Source organism: Triturus cristatus, chromosome 3_1 (assembly GCF_964204655.1).
Source record: "Triturus cristatus chromosome 3_1, aTriCri1.1, whole genome shotgun sequence".
Taxonomy (NCBI): Eukaryota; Metazoa; Chordata; class Amphibia; order Caudata; family Salamandridae; genus Triturus; species Triturus cristatus.
Genome location: NC_140583.1, coordinates 834,275,696 through 834,293,650, shown reverse-complemented (window position 1 = coordinate 834,293,650; position 17,955 = coordinate 834,275,696).

Below are 17,955 nucleotides of genomic sequence, written 5' to 3'. Positions count from 1 at the left end.
TATCTGCAGCGTATGCTGCAGATAGTGCTCTCCTGAACAAACTCGCGTAGCCTTAGCATTGCATTGCCTTAGAATTTATGGGGAGGTTGATACTTCTCATGCAATGTATATGCCCTCTGGGGTTGTCCACACTATTGAAGGGGGGACCCACAATTGAAAATCAATGTTTAGGACAGTAGCGTAATTGTGTTATATGTGCAGAGGTTATGTTTTGTAAATATATGTTTTTGTATATGCTCAGCACAAATACAAAGAAAATGAGAAGTGAATTTAATCACATGTGAAAGGATCATGAAATGTGTCCTTGTTCACAAATATAGTTATATCTTTTCCTCCATACCACGTTTCTTCATATATTGTGTTCACTTTACCCAGGTAATGGATGGTGTAATAGTTGGGTATACCCCTTGCTATCAGATTCATTTAGCCAGTTGTCATGACGAAACTACAACTCCCAAAATGCACTTTGCCCTGTACAGTCCATATGCCACAGTGTGCCTTTTTATGCTTGGTGACTGCTGCATGGACACAGAATCAGTGAATGGAAGCATCGGACACACAATGGTACAGCACTTTTTCACTCACATCATACTCCCATACACATTTAGCATATGATGCACTTACCATGTCCCTGCTGCTCATGCTCCTCCAGCTGAGCATGGAGGGTCGGCCAAGCTGCTCGCAGGACCCTCCTGTACAGTGGGGATAGGCGAGGACGATGCACATGGTGCTGGTAGGACTGGCCCACCATCTCCTCAGCCTTGTGCCGGGACCACCGTTTCAGGTCCTCCCAGCGCTTGCGGAATGCCCTCACACTCCTGGTGTGGACTCCCACTGCACTGCAGTGCTCCCCGATGTTGGCCCACAGCGTGGCCCGGGCTGCATTGCTCAGCTTGTGTTCAGGGTCCCCATATAGCTGAGGATATTTGCCCAGCACCCCCTCAGCCAAGATGTCTAACTCACTTTCAGTGAAAGGGGGTGCCTGCTCTTCATAACCCTCTGCCATTATGGGGATAATAAGTATGATGAGAGCAGCAGGCTGTCAGAGGATCTGATCTGTGAGTGAGGATGACTCAGAATGAACACAAAATGGCTGCCAACTATTTCCTGTGATGTATTTCCTGCCTCCAACTTCCTGTAAAACATTTCCTGAATGAAATAATGTGTTCCGGGTCATTTTCGGAATTTACGGCCCGCGAGCGCAGTTTCCGGTTCCAGAGCGGACACGCGCCGTACGCTCTGTGATCGGGACTTCCGCTTTTGTGCCGTAAACTCCGAAAATGACCCGGAACAGATTTTTTTATACAGAATATGTTTGACAGGGAGTGGGAGGCAGGAAATACATCACAGGAAATAGTTGGCAGCCATTTTGTATTCATCCAGATCCATCCACAATCATGAATGTAATCTACTGCCATCCTGCTGTTCTGTTGTGGATAAAAAAGAAAAGACAGTGCATGTGTGAATTATTAAAATGTAACAAGAGGGGGAAGAGACCATTTAAAGACATTTCTGCACTAATGGGCGGTGGGGCTGACACAACATGAAACCCCTGTTTCACTTTCTCATGCTTTGCATCATGGTACATGTAGTCCATATTGGGTGCTCAGTAGCAGAGTTGTGTGATGTGTTACGTAACATTGGGGTGGAGAAGTGTGGTTGTATCACAGACACATGGGGGCAGATTTATGTTCCCTGGCACATCCCTGCAGATCAGCAGGGATGCGCCATGGGAGATGCCTCACGCAAGTTTGCCCTTTCACCACCGCAGAAGCGCCGCATTCACAATGCCGTGCAACGTGGCGCAAGGACAAGCAGATGCGTGACGCATCTGGCCGGCGTAAGGTTGGCGCATTGCTGGAGTTGCATCACAACCGCCACACAGCTCCAGCACCGCTCGGGGTGCCCCTATCCCTGACATGCTGCGTCAATCCTTAAGCCTGCTTCAAGCAGGCGCAGGGCTTTGACGCAGCATGGCCTGAAAAGTGTCTGAGTGAAATCTTGTGGATTTCAATCAGCCACTTTTCGGAGGCATTCCTGTGCCAAAAGGCCCCCCCCCTGTGCAGGTACGCCCAAATGTGGTGCAAGCTTGACAACGTGACGCATCTCCCTAGATGCGTCACGTTGTAAATAGCACGCAGCATGGCGCTGAGTCGGCGCAACGGGGGCGCAAAAGTGGTGCACGGGGCGTATTCATCTGCCCCATGGTGTCTGATTCACCCATGACATCGCTCACGTCGTAGGCGCATCTTTTGTGGGTGAGTCACATCTGTTGATGGCACAAGCCCGCCAATGCTATGGTTATGGCCTTTTCTGATTCAGTGACCCATCCTCATGAGGTCCGGCTGTGTCTCTCAGTACATGTATCATTTTCCATCAGCGTCAATAGATTCTTTCGGGACTTCCACTACACTGATCGCTGACATGGGCACATGAGCTGCAGCACGCTCAACCTTTTGACTACTGTCACCAGCTGTGATGAACATGCAGTTAGTTTGGCTTGCAAAGTTGTCTCAGGAAGGAATTTATTTACACAGTCGTGTATATCCAAGTTTCATCATTGGCAACAGACAGCAATCCACATTTAGTCCATTCCACTACAGGTTGCTCATGTGAAAAATGTGGCAACGAGCTGCTCACGGACTTGCATGCCCTGACCTCGGTTATGTGCCATGGCCCGGTTTCCCAGATTCAGAGCTAGCCGAGGTTCCAGCGGTATGTGTAAGCCATGCGTTAAGGCAATGTTGTGCAAGACACAACAGGCTAATATGATCTTGCACATGACTTCTGGGGAGTACTGCAGCACCCCCCCTGTACGGTCGAGACATCTGAATCGCGACTTCAACAGACCAAAAGTGCGCTCTATGATGGCTCGAGTCCGTATGTGTGCCCGATTGTACCTACGCTGTGGTACAGTGTTTGCACGCCTGTAAGGGGTGAGGAGATGTGGGGTGAGTGCATACCCAGCGTCACCTGAGGAGAGGGGAAAGGGCAGTTGGTTACATTTCCCTCTTTGACTTGCACAGGACATGATCTGTACTGTATTACATGCAGTATCTGTTGGGCCATGTATGTAGCTTTATGATTCTTATTGTACAATGGTTAATGTTTGGGGGCATTCATACATTTGCAAAACACATTTCCCTCATTTCTAACACTTGGTACTTACCCAGTAGCCACATGTTGTCAAATTCTCCCGCAGCCATCCGCCGGGCAAGAGGTGACATGCGGAATATGAAGCTGTCATGGGTACTGCCTGGGAACACCGCATGCACATTAATGAACCTCCCCCTGGCATCACAGACAGCTTGCACGTTGATGGAATGCCATCGGTGTCTGTTGCAGAAGATGTGTGCAATGTGGCGGGGTGGCTGAAGGGCCACATGGGTACAATCAATTGCACCCAGCACACGTGGGAATTGTGCAATGAGATAGAAATCTTGTGCTGCCCTTTGTCTCAGGGCCAGTGTACGTGGCATTTGTATGTGGTTGTGGGATCTTTCAGTGATGCATCTCAGTATCTGATGCTGGCACCGCGACTGGCTTGCCTGGGATATGCCCACATGGTCACTGGAGACCCTTTGGAAAGAGCCAGTGGCAAAGAAATGGAGCGCAGAGAGGATCTTGAGATATGCTGGGATTGCATGAGAGCAGCAGGTCACAGAGTGAAGTTCCTGCTCCCACTCACATACCATATCCAAGATGACTTCTGGAGGGAAACGGTACCTGGCCCTTACATCTTGGCTGGAAATTCCAAATAGGTTGATCCTCTGCCTGAAGATCCTCTCTGCTCTCCTCCTCCTCCTCAAGTGGTTTTGCTGCATGGCAAGGGGCAGTGCAACAAACACATTCAGTGACATGTTGTAAGGGTTTGTGTGTGTGTCTGCTCTGCAGTTATACGTGCTGCCGACCTAGGATTGGCTGCAGTGTGTCAGCTGATGCACGATGGGGGATGGTAGGGACCTGGACAGGTGTTTACCCTTGGCTCAAATGATCAATGGCCACAGTTAATGGAGTCTTGCCCAAATCGGAAGTTCCGGTCCGAGAGCGGAATTTCCGGCCCGCATACGGACTTTCCGGCCCGTAAGCGGACTTTCCGGCCCGAAAGCGGACTTTCCGCTCCGGATGCGGACATTCCGCACCGGTGGCGGAAATTCCGCTCCGGAGCCGGAAATTCCGGCCCGAGTGCGGACGTAAGTTTAGTGGTCGTAAATGCATTCTGTGAATAGCAAAAGTTCTAAGTTCATTCTGTGAATAGCTAAAGTAGTAAGTTCATTCTGTGAATACCAGAAGTAGTAGGTGCATTCTGTGAATACCAGAATGGTAGTAAGTTTAGGATTTAGTCTTAAGTTTGTTCTGTGAATCGGCCCCCCAGTGTACAGGCTCTTTCCAGACCTACAGACCATGGAAGAACGTGATACCATCAGGAAATACAGATTCACAAGGCCAATAATTGAAGAGATGTCTGAGCAGTTGTCACCTCATTTGCGACTTCAATGATGCCCAAAGTGAAGGTTATGGCAGCATTACACTTCGTTTCCACAGGTTCATTCCAGTGCACAGCAGCAACATCTGGTGGAATGTCCCAAACCATGTTTAGCCATGTTCTTCGGGATGTGTTGGAGGCATTGCTCTGTTACCTAGACCAGTACATAAAGTTCCAGACACCTGGAGAGTTGCAACCCCATGTCATTGGCTCTATTGATGGCACCCACGTTGCGTTGATCCCACCACAGGTAAATGAGAAAGTTTATCGAAATCGAAAACATTACCACTCCATCAATGTCCAGATGGTATTTTTGGCTAACATATCAATCTCCCACGTCTGCGCAAGTTTCCCTGGATCGGCACATGATGCAAATATCCTGAGAAACAGCGTCATCCCCCCATTGATCTCTCAGCTGCAACGTAACCATGCCTGACTTGTTGGTAGGTAGGGTAGCATGTGTATGTTGTGTTGTGCATTGAATGTATATCAGACAACTGAATCTTTTTTCTGTGTAAAATGTAGGAGACTCTGGATACCCCAACCAGCCTTGGTTACTAACACCACTCTATAACCCTGTCACCCCTGCAGAAGTGCGGTTTAATGAGGCCCATGATAGGACCCGGTGAGTCGTGGAGCGAACTTTTGGCCTACTGAAGGCGCCCTCCAACATGTCCCATTGAAGGTGTGCCAGATCGTCATAGGTTGCTGCATGCTCCACAACCTGGCCATATGGAAGGAAATACCTCTCACACAGGACGACGGAGACCAGCAGCCGCCAGCGAGGGAGGATCCAGGACTGGGACATGATGACAGTGGTGATGATGATGATGATAGGGAGGATTTGAGACATCAGCTTATCCACAACTTCTTCACATGAGTGTAAGTATGTAATGAGAGGAAGGACTATCCCCAATTGGTTGTTGTTGTGTTGCTGGTGGAAAATGTGTATGGATGTTCGTGAGTGTCTGATAACCTGTAAAATGGTCAGGTTAACATGTACAGTGTTACAGTGAAGCCTAGCTAGTGTTCACACTGACATTCTTGTGTTTCAGATGACGTAGTTTGCAAAATTGAACTACCTTACTCCTGGGTTCCTGACTCTGTTCTTTGTTTCTCCTTACCAGGGTACTTTGCCATGTCAACTGCAGAGTAGTGACCTCACCAGATCCATGATGCTGTTACATACTCCAACATTGAACTGTTGTGGAAATCCGCACTTCCTTTTGAACTGATTGTCATTTTTCTTTTTTTTTCTTGTGAGAATTTTGTTACCGTGTGATGTGATTTGACTTTAGGTTAAGGTGCCAAGTTGTATCTGAAGAATAAACCTGTGCTCCACATTGGGGTGTTCCTTCTCTGTTTTCACACATCCAAAGATTATTTTGAAACAAAACATTCCGCTCCGGTGGCAGAAATTCCGCTCCGGAGCCGGAAATTCCGGCCCGAGTGCGGACGTAAGTTTAGTGGTCGTAAATGCATTCTGTGAATAGCAAAAGTTCTAAGTTCATTCTGTGAATGGCTAAAGTAGTAAGTTCATTCTGTGAATACCAGAAGTAGTAGGTGTATTCTGTGAATACCAGAATGGTAGTAAGTTTAGGATTTAGTCTTAAGTTTGTTCTGTGAATCGGGCCCCCAGTGTACAGGCTCTTTCCAGACCTACAGACCATGGAAGAACGTGATACCATCAGGAAATACAGATTCACAAGGCCAATAATTGAAGAGATGTCTGAGCAGTTGTCACCTCATTTGCGACTTCAATGATGCCCAAAGTGAAGGTTATGGCAGCATTACACTTCGTTTCCACAGGTTCATTCCAGTGCACAGCAGCAACATCTGGTGGAATGTCCCAAACCATGTTTAGCCATGTCCTTCGGGATGTGTTGGAGGCATTGCTCTGTTACCTAGACCAGTACATAAAGTTCCAGACACCTGGAGAGTTGCTACCCCATGTCATTGGCTCTATTGATGGCACCCACGTTGCGTTGATCCCACCACAGGCAAATGAGAAAGTTTATCGAAATCGAAAACATTACCACTCCATCAATGTCCAGATGGTATTTTTGGCTAACATATCAATCTCCCACGTCTGCGCAAGTTTCCCTGGATCGGCACATGATGCAAATATCCTGAGAAACAGCGTCATCCCCCCATTGATCTCTCAGCTGCAACGTAACCATGCCTTACTTGTTGATAGGTACGGTAGCATGTGTATGTTGTGTTGTGCATTGAATGTATATCAGACAACTGAATCTTTTTTCTGTGTAAAATGTAGGAGACTCTGGATACCCCAACCAGCCTTGGTTACTAACACCACTCTATAACCCTGTCACCCCTGCAGAAGTGCGGTTTAATGAGGCCCATGATAGGACCCGGCGAGTCGTGGAGCAAACTTTTGGCCTACTGAAGGCGCCCTCCAACATGCCCCATTGAAGGTGTGCCAGATCGTCATAGTTTGCTGCATGCTCCACAACCTGGCCATATGGAAGGAAATACCTCTCACACAGGACGACGGAGACCAGCAGCCGCCAGCGAGGGAGGATCCAGGACTGGGACATGATGACAGTGGTGATGATGATGATGATAGGGAGGATTTGAGACATCATCTTATCCACAACTTCTTCACATGAGTGTAAGTATGTAATGAGAGGAAGGACTATCCCCAATTGGTTGTTGTTGTGTTGCTGGTGGAAAACGTGTATGGATGTTCGTGAGTGTCTGATAACCTGTAAAATGGTCAGGTTAACATGTACAATGTTACAGTGAAGCCTAGCTAGTGTTCACACTGACATTCTTGTGTTTCAGATGACATAGTTTGCAAAATTGAACTACCTTACTCCTGGGTTCCTGACTCTGTTCTTTGTTTCTCCTTACCAGGGTACTTTGCCATGTCAACTGCAGAGTTGTGACCTCACCAGATCCATGATGCTGTTACATACTCCAACATTGAACTGTTGTGGAAATCCGCACTTCCTTTTGAACTGATTGTCATTTTTCTTTTTTTTTCTTGTGAGAATTTTGTTACCGTGTGATGTGATTTGACTTTGGGTTAAGGTGCCAAGTTGTATCTGAAGAATAAACCTGTGCTCCACATTGGGGTGTTCCTTCTCTGTTTTCACACATCCAAAGATTATTTTGAAACAAAACATGTACCATGTACTTGTTTGCTGAAGATGATTGTTGATTGTGCTTGCAAATGGTGATAGTTTTGTCCACAGTAGACTTAAATTGAAGCAGTACTATGTACTATGGGATGTGTGATAACCTGGTTGCGTCTATCTATCATGCTGTGACAAGGTACGTTTACTCACAAGCCATTAGTTGACTATTTGGAAGTGATTTCTTACCAATATTGTTGACTCTTTCTTATTTGTGATTTTGTGCATCATTTCAAAATGTACATTTGGGAATCAAATTCACGACATGACCGAGTATTTAGTGAAAAGTGATTTATTTTAGTGCATGAAGGTGGTAGATCAACAATGGCGGAGTGCTCAACAACAACAACAAAAAAGTACAGATAGGAGTTGGTAGTTTTTGTAGAAGAAGTCTTCAAAAGTAAGTCCACAGTTATTTGAGTCCAAAGTCCAACTTAGACCCTCCATCCAATGTGGGACAGTTCAATGATAATCAACAAAGTGAACGCTTGGCACACAATGGAAGATATCAGGGGCAGATTGTCACTTCTTGGAGGTGATGCATTGCCATCTGTCTCTGAAAGAATTTTCCTCAGATGATCCTTTCCACGTTTTGCGGGGGGCCCTCAGGTTCAGGCAGTGGAGGTGCTGAGGACTCTCCACCAGAGTCCACATCAATCCCTGTGGCTTATGCTGATGTTGATGCACCGGATGTTGTGGGCACACAGGGAGGTATGGACATGTTGTTGGCAATCTGGCTGAGGCAGGTGGCAATGTCCCAATGCCCGCAGTCAGGTCATCAATTTTAGTTAGGAAACTGTCCAGTGTTTGATTTTGTGCTGCCTGCAGCTGTTTAATGTTTCTAAGGATCCCAACAACCTGACCAAATTCTCCCTGGCAACTCTCATAGGTGTTGAGGATCCGGGAGAGGTTTGGATGCTCCTCATCAGCAGCACTTTTTGATGCATGACGGGCGGCCCAGATCCCCACGGCACCTCCCACCACCCATATCCACCCGAACAGGCCCAGTTGCTAGTGGCAAAGTCAACACTGAGCCTCCTTCATTGGTGACAGGGGTGTTGTTGTCCGCCAACTCCAGAGTGCCCTGTGTTGTTGTGCTGTCAGTGGTGGCTTGGGCTCTGTGTCCATCATAGTACCCCTGTTGTGTAATACATTTCTAGAACACTGAGTTACCGCATAAGTAATCTAATTCCAATTCCATCTCATGGAAATTTCTGTGGCTTGCCTAAAAATATTGATATTGGGGCCGATTCACAGAGGTAATCTGAGACAAAGTCTAACTTTACAACTTTTAGTATTCACAGAGATCATTTACGAGTCGTATATTTACATCCGCAATTGGGCCGGAATCTACACACTGGGCCATAATCTCCAGCCGGGGCCGAACTCGCCAGACGAAGTGTAATCAATGGTCCAGAATGCAATTTTTACAAAAGGAAAAATTAGGAAAGTGTGATAAATGGTAGAGGAGGTCACGAAAATCATTTTGGGCAAAGAAAAGGGGGTGGCCAGACACCACATGATATCCTAGAAAAGTTTTCTCCTTTGCATCATGGTCCACGCAGTGCACAATTTGCGTTCCCCTCAGTGTTGACTTTAGTGTCAACACTACAGTCAACACTAAGGGAAGCGCAAATTGTACCATGATGCAAAGGAGCAAACCTTTCTGGGATATGATGTAGTGTCTGGCCACACCCTTTTCCTTGCACAAATAGTTTTTTATGACCTCCTTTACCATTTATCACATGTTTCTAATGTTCCCTTTTGTAAAAATTGCATTCTGGCCCATTCATTGCACTTCATCCGGCCCTAGCTGGAGAGTTTTGCCCGAGCCAAAAAGTACGGCCCGAGCCAGAGAGCATGGCCCGGGTGCGGAGATTCCGGCTGACTACAGACGTAAAGATATGACTCGTAAATGATCTATGTGAATACCAAAAGTCATAAAGTTATACTTTTATCTCAGATTACCTTTGTGAATTGGCCCAATAAACATGTATGTAGGCACTTGCAGTTCTGACAAAATCTTTGCACATATCCTATGGATTCATGTCTGAAAAATGTTCAGGTTTACTGCAGAAATTATCCTGAAGAACACAGATGTGTGGAATTGAAGATACAGAATGGTGGTGCCCTTTAAAGCCACAAGTGTGTTGGAACAGACATGTAGCATTGCATTTGCCTGGGATCCTCTTGGTGTTGGGTGACCACCTGTCCAAATTTACAGGGACTGCCCGTAAGTTAGCCCTAATGTCTATTGGACAGCATTTGTCCATAATTTTAGTCTTTCACATAAAAGACAAAGCTTAATTCTGAGATGGCTCAGCTGAAGTGGAAGGGATAGAGCGTCCTTTGCTGTGATCCTGATGGAGCGGCAGAGGACTAAACTAGAAAACTAGAAACAGCCTTCTTGCTAAGGTGCCTGCTGCCTGAAAACAATGTAAATGTGTGTGCAATTGGCTAATCTTAAAATGTAACGGCTGCTTTGAACTGATTGAGTTACTTGTAGCTATCTGATGACAAAGATTTAATATATTTTAGAGATATTGTAAGGGCGTTACAAGCTGAACTGTGGAGTGCGTGTTTTTAATGGACAGTTAAAAAAAATAATTGCCCTAGGTATAATCTGAGTATTACTAAAATCTATGCAAATCTTTTTCTCTTTCACCTAAATTTGTTTGCACATTTTGTGGCAGCCTATATTTTACTATGTGTAATGCAAGTTTATAATAATGACTTACCCATTCAGAATTCTTTCTGGCACATGCCGGCACCTTCGAGGACTAAAAATACACAATTCACTTTCCCTGCTGCAAATAAGATTCAATTTTATGGACCTTGGGTTACACATACAGACATCGGCATTGATCGTATTAACCAATCGAGGCTTCATGACATAAAAGAGTGCATTTCCCACTGATTAATTTAACTTTAATTTATTTTTCATTTAAGGTGTCCTTCATTTTGTATGTAGTTCCCTGATGGTGAAAGACCAGCAAAAGAGTTATAGAATATTTTGTTTTTGTTAGCCAGACTTTTGAATCTGCATCCACACTCACTGACCCTGCCCCCATTGTACTAGGATCACAGTATCCATACTTTTTTTTAATGCACATCAATGGCTAGCTGCATTGAATAGCTCTGTGAAGTGTGAAAATGTCTGTGATGCTAGCATATGGTGTCCTGCCTGCCCTTATCTTCCCAATCTACCTTTTTTATTGTGTTAGAGTAACCTGTGATTGTTTAACAAAGTGCACTATTAATTTGACAAAAGTGCACATAACACTATCCTCTGGTTTTAAAGGGGATTAAGAATAAGAACTGTATATAGTCAGTGGCCTAATTGCACAACATGTGACTGGGAAGCCTGGGTTCAAATCCCAGATTCCGTGCATGACTAAATTGTGTGATCCAACTCAAAACAATTTACTTTGTGTGTCTAATTTACTTGATAGCACTTTCATATAATTTATTTCAAGAGGAATCTTGTACAAAAAGCTCACTTGTGTAATATTATTTAGCCTGTAATGTTTACCATCCATTACAGTAATACTGGTCATGATGTAAGGGACACCAGACAATTGGTTCACTTTGTTTACTCATGGTGTTGTCATAAGGGAGGGTTAAAAATGTTTTAAAGTTAATATTTAGAAACTTTCACCTCAAGTAAATGGTACTGTAATGTTGTGATCTAATTAATTAAATCAAAACAATTCAATATGTTAAAGAAACACATGTCCTGTCCAGAATTTGCCTCCATGCCAGGTGGTCAGCCAATCTCGGTGTGAGAGAGATAGTTCTTAGTATCACTGTGATCTGATTGGCACTCACTGCTTGTCAGTGGACCTAGCAGTGCTGTAGGGGTTGAGTTACTAAATGAATCTAGATCTGAAGTTACAGCTAGGAGGTTTCAGTTATCTAATCAGCGACAGCACAGGGGTGCTGAGTATATAGGCCTGGGTTAAATAGGAATGGGGGATACTTCATGGACAAAGGATGGTGCAGCTGACAGGTTTAGCATCCTGCAAAAGAAATTGGCCACAGAGTACTGCAGCTGACCCAGCTGCTGATAAAAAAGTGTACCTTTGATAAATCCGGTCCTAACACACAGTACTTTGCGTCAATCCAAAGTGCTGCTGGCAGACAAGCTGGTAGATATCTATATGGGTGGATCTACACCATTAGAAGTGACAACCACACCTCAGTGTGTAAGGTGTGTGAAGTGACAAAACCTTCAATAACCTGCTGTTGAAGTGAGCACCGAATAGTATCACTGTCTCCGAATACTGCCTGACTCTGGGTGATTGCTCAGATATATCCAAGGTTACAAGACATTATACAGGTGGAAATTATTGTGAACTGCTGAGCTCTGCTTTCCAGGTTGCTTCTGCCAGTAGTATTTGGGCACTAAGGGAATAGATCCAACCCAGATCTCTTGACTGGGGAAGAATGTTTGAATCATTCAGCATTCTGTCCATCATTTGTTGCAGTTACACTTTTCTCCCTAAGCGGGATGGGTATGCCCAGACGTGGGTCCCTTGCTCACTGTGCCACTGGATTCAAGCTAGCCTGGCTGATGAAGGGTGACATACCCTGAAACCGGTTCCAGGATGCTTGTTTCCGGTCCAGGGAGGACCTGGCTTGGCAGTTCGGTCTGGACTGTTCCCATGAGGCACAGGGTCAAGACTGATTTGCATATGGCTGGGTCCAAACTGGGGTGGTGTAGTGGGCAAAAGAACGATGGATTTAACCCTGATCTCTTGACTGGGGAAAAATGTTTGAATCATTCAGCATTCTGTCCATCATTTGTTGTAGTTACACTTTTCACCCTAAGTGGGATGGGTATGCCCAGAAGTGGGTCCCTTGCTTGCTGTGCCACTAGATTCAAGCTTGCCTGGCTGATGAAGGGTGACATACCCTGAAACCGGTCCCAGGATGCTTGTTTCCGGTCCAGGGAGGACCTGGCTTGGCAGTTCGGTCTGGACTGTTTCCATGAGGCACAGGGTCAAGACTCATTTACTTATGTCTGGGTCTAAACTGGGGTTTTGTAGTGGGCAAAAGAACGATGGATTTAACACAGGTCTCTTGACTGGGGAAGAATGTTTGAATCATTCAGCATGCTCTCCATCAATTGCTGCAGGGGCACTAAAGGAATGGGCAGGGGCATACAGCAAGTCCCTGCAGCCCCTAAGGTTCAAGGGGCCCCAAAACTTTGAGGGGCCCCATTCAGCCTAACGGCAATGAAAATCTGTGAGATACGGCAGACTCAGGAATCCCTCATCACATTCTGCACGGGTGCCACATGATTTTATGTTATGCCAATGGGCATGGGCAAAACAGATAAACCACAAGGAAACACATTCATGGTTCGCAAGGACCTACTTTAGCACATAAAATGCATGAGAAGAATGGCATTGAAGATGTGATCACATCCTCCAATGTTGTTCAAACAGACAGCAAAGTCATGTTCAGCAAATGGGAGATGGGCATGGCTTAAAAGTAGACACCCAACATTGCAATTCAGAACATATTCAATTGAGGATGTCTAAGCATGGTGTCAGGCATGACCAAATGGAACAGAGATTAATCTTGGTGGAGCATAAAGCAGGATTAGTACTATGAGGAGTTTGAAAGCCAGAGTCGTCAAACATAAACATGCATGCCTACATAGAAGAAAAATATTCTGACATTTTTCCTGAAAACCATGACTTTTCTACAAAAGGGTGAAGTTAACTACGCGATGATGTTTTATGCAAAACCGTACATTACACACCAAGGAGTTGGTATAATGCAAGTTTCTCTTACGAGCTTTGTTCAAAGAACCACTAAAGAGGAACACATAAAAAGATCAACAGAGAGAGACCAAGGGGCATATTATCAAGCACGGCGTTACAATTATCGCCGCTTTAGCGGCAGAAAACTACCGCTAAACCGGCGATAATGGGCTTGATAATATGCCCTGGAGAATTCCAATAGAAGCCCATGTTGACACCAGAACATGGGCTTCTATTGGAATTCTCGAGGGCATATTATCAAGCACATTATCGCCGCTTTAGCGGCAGTTTTCTACCGCTAAAGCGGCGATAATTGTAACGCCGTTTCTTGATAATATGCCCCCTAGTTATGACACATGAAGGTATGCAGGAAACACTGGTCCATGCAAAAGATATGGGGGCATATTATCAAGCACGGCGTTAAAATTATCACCGCTTTAGCGGCAGAAAACTACCGCTAAACCGGCGATAATGGGCATGATAATATGCCCTGGAGAATTCCAATAGAAGCCCATGTTGACACCAGAACATGGGCTTCTATTGGAATTCTCGAGGGCATATTATCAAGCCCATTATCGCCGCTTTAGCGGCAGTTTTCTACCGCTAAAGCGGCGATAATTGTAACGCCGTTTCTTGATAATATGCCCCCTAGGTATGACGCATGAAGGTATGCAGGAAACACTGGTCCATGCAAAAGATATGGGGGCATATTATCAAGCACGGCGTTAAAATTATCACCGCTTTAGCGGCAGAAAACTGCCGCTAAAGCGGCGATAATGGGCTTGATAATATGCCCTAGAGAATTCCAATAGAAGCCCATGTTGACACCAGAACATGGGCTTCTATTGGAATTCTCAAAGGCATATTATCAAGCCCATTATCGCCACTTTAGCGGCAGTTTTCTGCCGCTAAAGCGGTGATAATCTTAACGCCATTTCTTGATAATATGCCCCTTGATTTTTTAGAACATGCTCTCTAACCTGTTATGCAAATTGGACACTGAGGTTATTGAAGTGAAGGCAATAGCCCTTTCGTGCTGTTATGGTCACTGATGTACGAATACACTGTGAATTCTTATGGGTAAAGGAAATGAAAGTCGTTTTTAAAGCATTTGTTCACCCGGAGGCATCTTGACCTAAATGCACAATCCCTAGAATATTCTGATAATTGTAACAAAAGCCAGTTATTAATGAGCTTCCTGAAACAATTGTGGTTGACTCTTGCTTTGATGTTCCTTGGAAGAGAGTTACAGACCATAGCAAAAGATCTTCCTTCCTATCAAGAGCACTTTATTTTTGGGACAACCACGTCCTTGCTCTCTTCTGACCTAAGCGCACATAATATTAACAGTATTATTTCAGCAGCAGTGAAGTAAATGGTGCTGGCACTCCCCATTTACACAAGTGCGGTAGTGATAGGCATGGAGACATGCCCAAATGGAGGTTGGCATGCTCTGCCGCCCAAATCGCGGTGCCTCGTGTGAATGTATGGCACCCAAATCGCGGTAGCTACCACCTGTCCCCAGCGGTGTGTCACCAGCACTCCCCATTTACACAAGTGCGGTAGTGATAGGCATGGAGACATGCCCAAATGGTGGTTAGCATGCTCTGCCGCCCAAATTGCGGTAATACCCGCTTGGCCCCTGCGGTGTGTCAAGGCCATGGAGCATGCCCTTACAGCCAATGGGAACCTTAATCGCAGTGGCATGATGCAATTTTGAAAATCACGGTAGGCGTGCTCCGCCACCGCTGAGCCGGTCATTGGATACATTTGAAAGAGGCAGACCTGGACCACCAATTGCTGCAGCTTGGCACTTTTGAAACGACCCAAGGGGGCTATATATGTGTGGGAGGGAGCCTCACATTGCCACTGCTCCCAGAGCCTGCTGCAAGAGACCCCTCACCTGCTGCTGCCTCCAGTGACTGCTGCCAGAGACCCCTCACCTGCTCCTGCCTCCAGGGACTGCTGCCAGAGATCCCTCACCTGCTGCTGCCTCCAGGAACTGCTGCCAGTGACCACCCACCTGCTGCTGCCTCCAGGGACTGCTGCCAGTGACCACCCACCTGCTGCTGCCTCCAGGGACTGCTGCCAGAGACCCCTCACCACCCAATTCCGCCGCTGTTGTCTCATGTCCACAGTGATGGCAAGGACAGAGAACATCTGTGCCAGTACCTTCATGAGCGCGGAGCTGGAGGTCCTGGTGGACGAGGTGCTCACACAGTACCCAAGGCTCTATGGTGCCCCAAATGTCATGGTAAGTCCTCAACAGTTGGGGAGAGTGCACGGGGACACACATGTAGTTGGACTGATGCAGTATGTGCCTGAGAGTGTGTGGTTGTATCACGCACTGCCTAACATGCTGTCTCCAGGGGGAAGGTGTGTGTACACAATGCCACAGGTTTCCCTGCCTGCACATGTATGTATGAGTGACCTGTGTTGTGTTGTCAGCCATACAGTGACAAATAAAGTTGTTCATGCAGGAGTCAGGACAGTGATTGCTTGGCTGAATGGCTGTGTGTGCCCCTGTTGTCTATCTCAGTGTGAGCCCAGCTGGCCTGCACAGTCCCCGCCCACAAAGACAAGGACAAATCACTTCACTTACAGAGTATTTCATCAGTCTTTTCTCATTGCACTCCAGCTATGAGCCATCTCAGCACTGTAGATTGCACACGACCGGCCTTGTGATGCAGATTTTTGATTTGTGAGATCATGTCCCTCCATGTAACATCTATGACACAGTTATCTATTCACAGGGCAGGGACATTGAGGGCTCCGCAGTCTTGGACACAGTGAGTCTACCCCCAAACACAGGTTGATATGTGATGTATGTGTTGCTCAACATAAAAATGGACTGGAGATGTGGGCAGGCTACATAGGCGTTTCAGTGTTGGCATCCTGCATGTGTGTGAAATGTGCAGGGACTGTGTTCCCCCTCACACCTGCATGCATTTACATCAGCTTTTCCCAAGCAGATGTACCATGTGAGATGTATTCTTGTCTCTGTTAGACATATCCTTGGATTTGTGATGAGTGCTGTACTGAGAGATGTAGGTATATAACACTGTGTCACTGATAATTTCCCCCTCTTGTCTCCCATGCCTGCATCTCAAGGTACACCAGCGGAAGGCCGTGTGGAGGGCCATTGCGGCCAAGGTGCGAGCTCTGGGCGTCTCAAACCAACGGTGCACCCACTGCCACAAGAGGTGGGACGACATCAGCCGGCTGGCAAAGAACGTGGCGGAGATGACCTTCGGGCTGCTTCCTCACACTGGGCGTTTGGCATGGTGCAGCATGACACCACTAATGGGCCGCATCTTGGCGGTGACACAGCCTGAGCTGGATGCACATTTAAAGGAGCATCAGCAGCAAGCCAGGGGTGAGCATTCGGGGAGGGTGACTTTGGCTGGGAGTGGCTGCACATGTACAGAGCCTGTGCCAGCGCTGGCCTATGTGATGTTGGTAGTGTGATGCAGCAGCATGTAAGTGGCTGCTGGGCTGGGTGCAGGTGTTACGCATTTGCCCTACCTGTACTTACAAAGGTAATTTGAGTACTGTGCATTCCCATTGCATTCTGAGTCGTGGTCTTCAGGTATCCTCTGCATTGGGGTAGTCTGGGGAATCCCATGGGAGGGAACAGCAGTGTGCCCGATCTGAGTGTGCCTTCATCAATGCGTTCATTGCATGCACTCATATTTGGGAGGCCTAGACATCTGACAACAATGTGCACCAGTCTTTGGGCCCCAAAGTACAACATGGTGGGTGGCATGGGCTCATGGCCATTGTGGAATGTCATGTTGTAGTCTGTGTCTGTGTTGTCCACTCCTATTCCATCAAGATCTGTCAGTGGCAACAAGTAGTGTGCCCCCATCATGTCCCTAGGTGTGCTCAGAGCTATTTGTGTGTCTGTTTGAACGGAGCCACTAGCAGAGTGTTGTGCTGTGTGGTCATCACATGGCTCACTTATGCTTGAATTTCCAGTTTCCACACACTGTTTGAGTCAATATAGTGAGTTAGCACAATGTGATTGCACAGGGTGGTGTGCAACATGTAGATTTAGTCATCTTTTGTTATGCATTGCTTGCATATGTTTGTTCTGTTGCTGCCACTGAACTGACCCTACATCTCTCTCTCTCATGCAGCATCTCCTGTGGTCACGGAGGGACAGGAGATGGACACCAGTGGGGGTGAAACAAGCACAACAGCTGCACAGGAGCCCAGTGACACAGATGTCACTAGCACCTCAGAGGGGGAGAAGAGTCTGCTGGAGGAATCCCAGCCTGAGACGCAAAGTACCGCATCATCAGATGCCAGCGGGGATGCATCCATGTTGGCGGGCACAGGGAACGGGGACTCTGCATCATCTTTCACCACACAGCGGCCAGTGCCCACCCTCCCAGCCACTTCCTCTGGTGCTGCCCGTGTTCGCCTCAGTAAGAGGGGAAGAGTGTCTTTCACCCTGGACACCGCTGCCCCTGCCCCTGTCCCCCCTGCTGCCGCCAGTGCTGAGTCTGTGGACCTTTTGCACCAGCTGTGTGTAGGC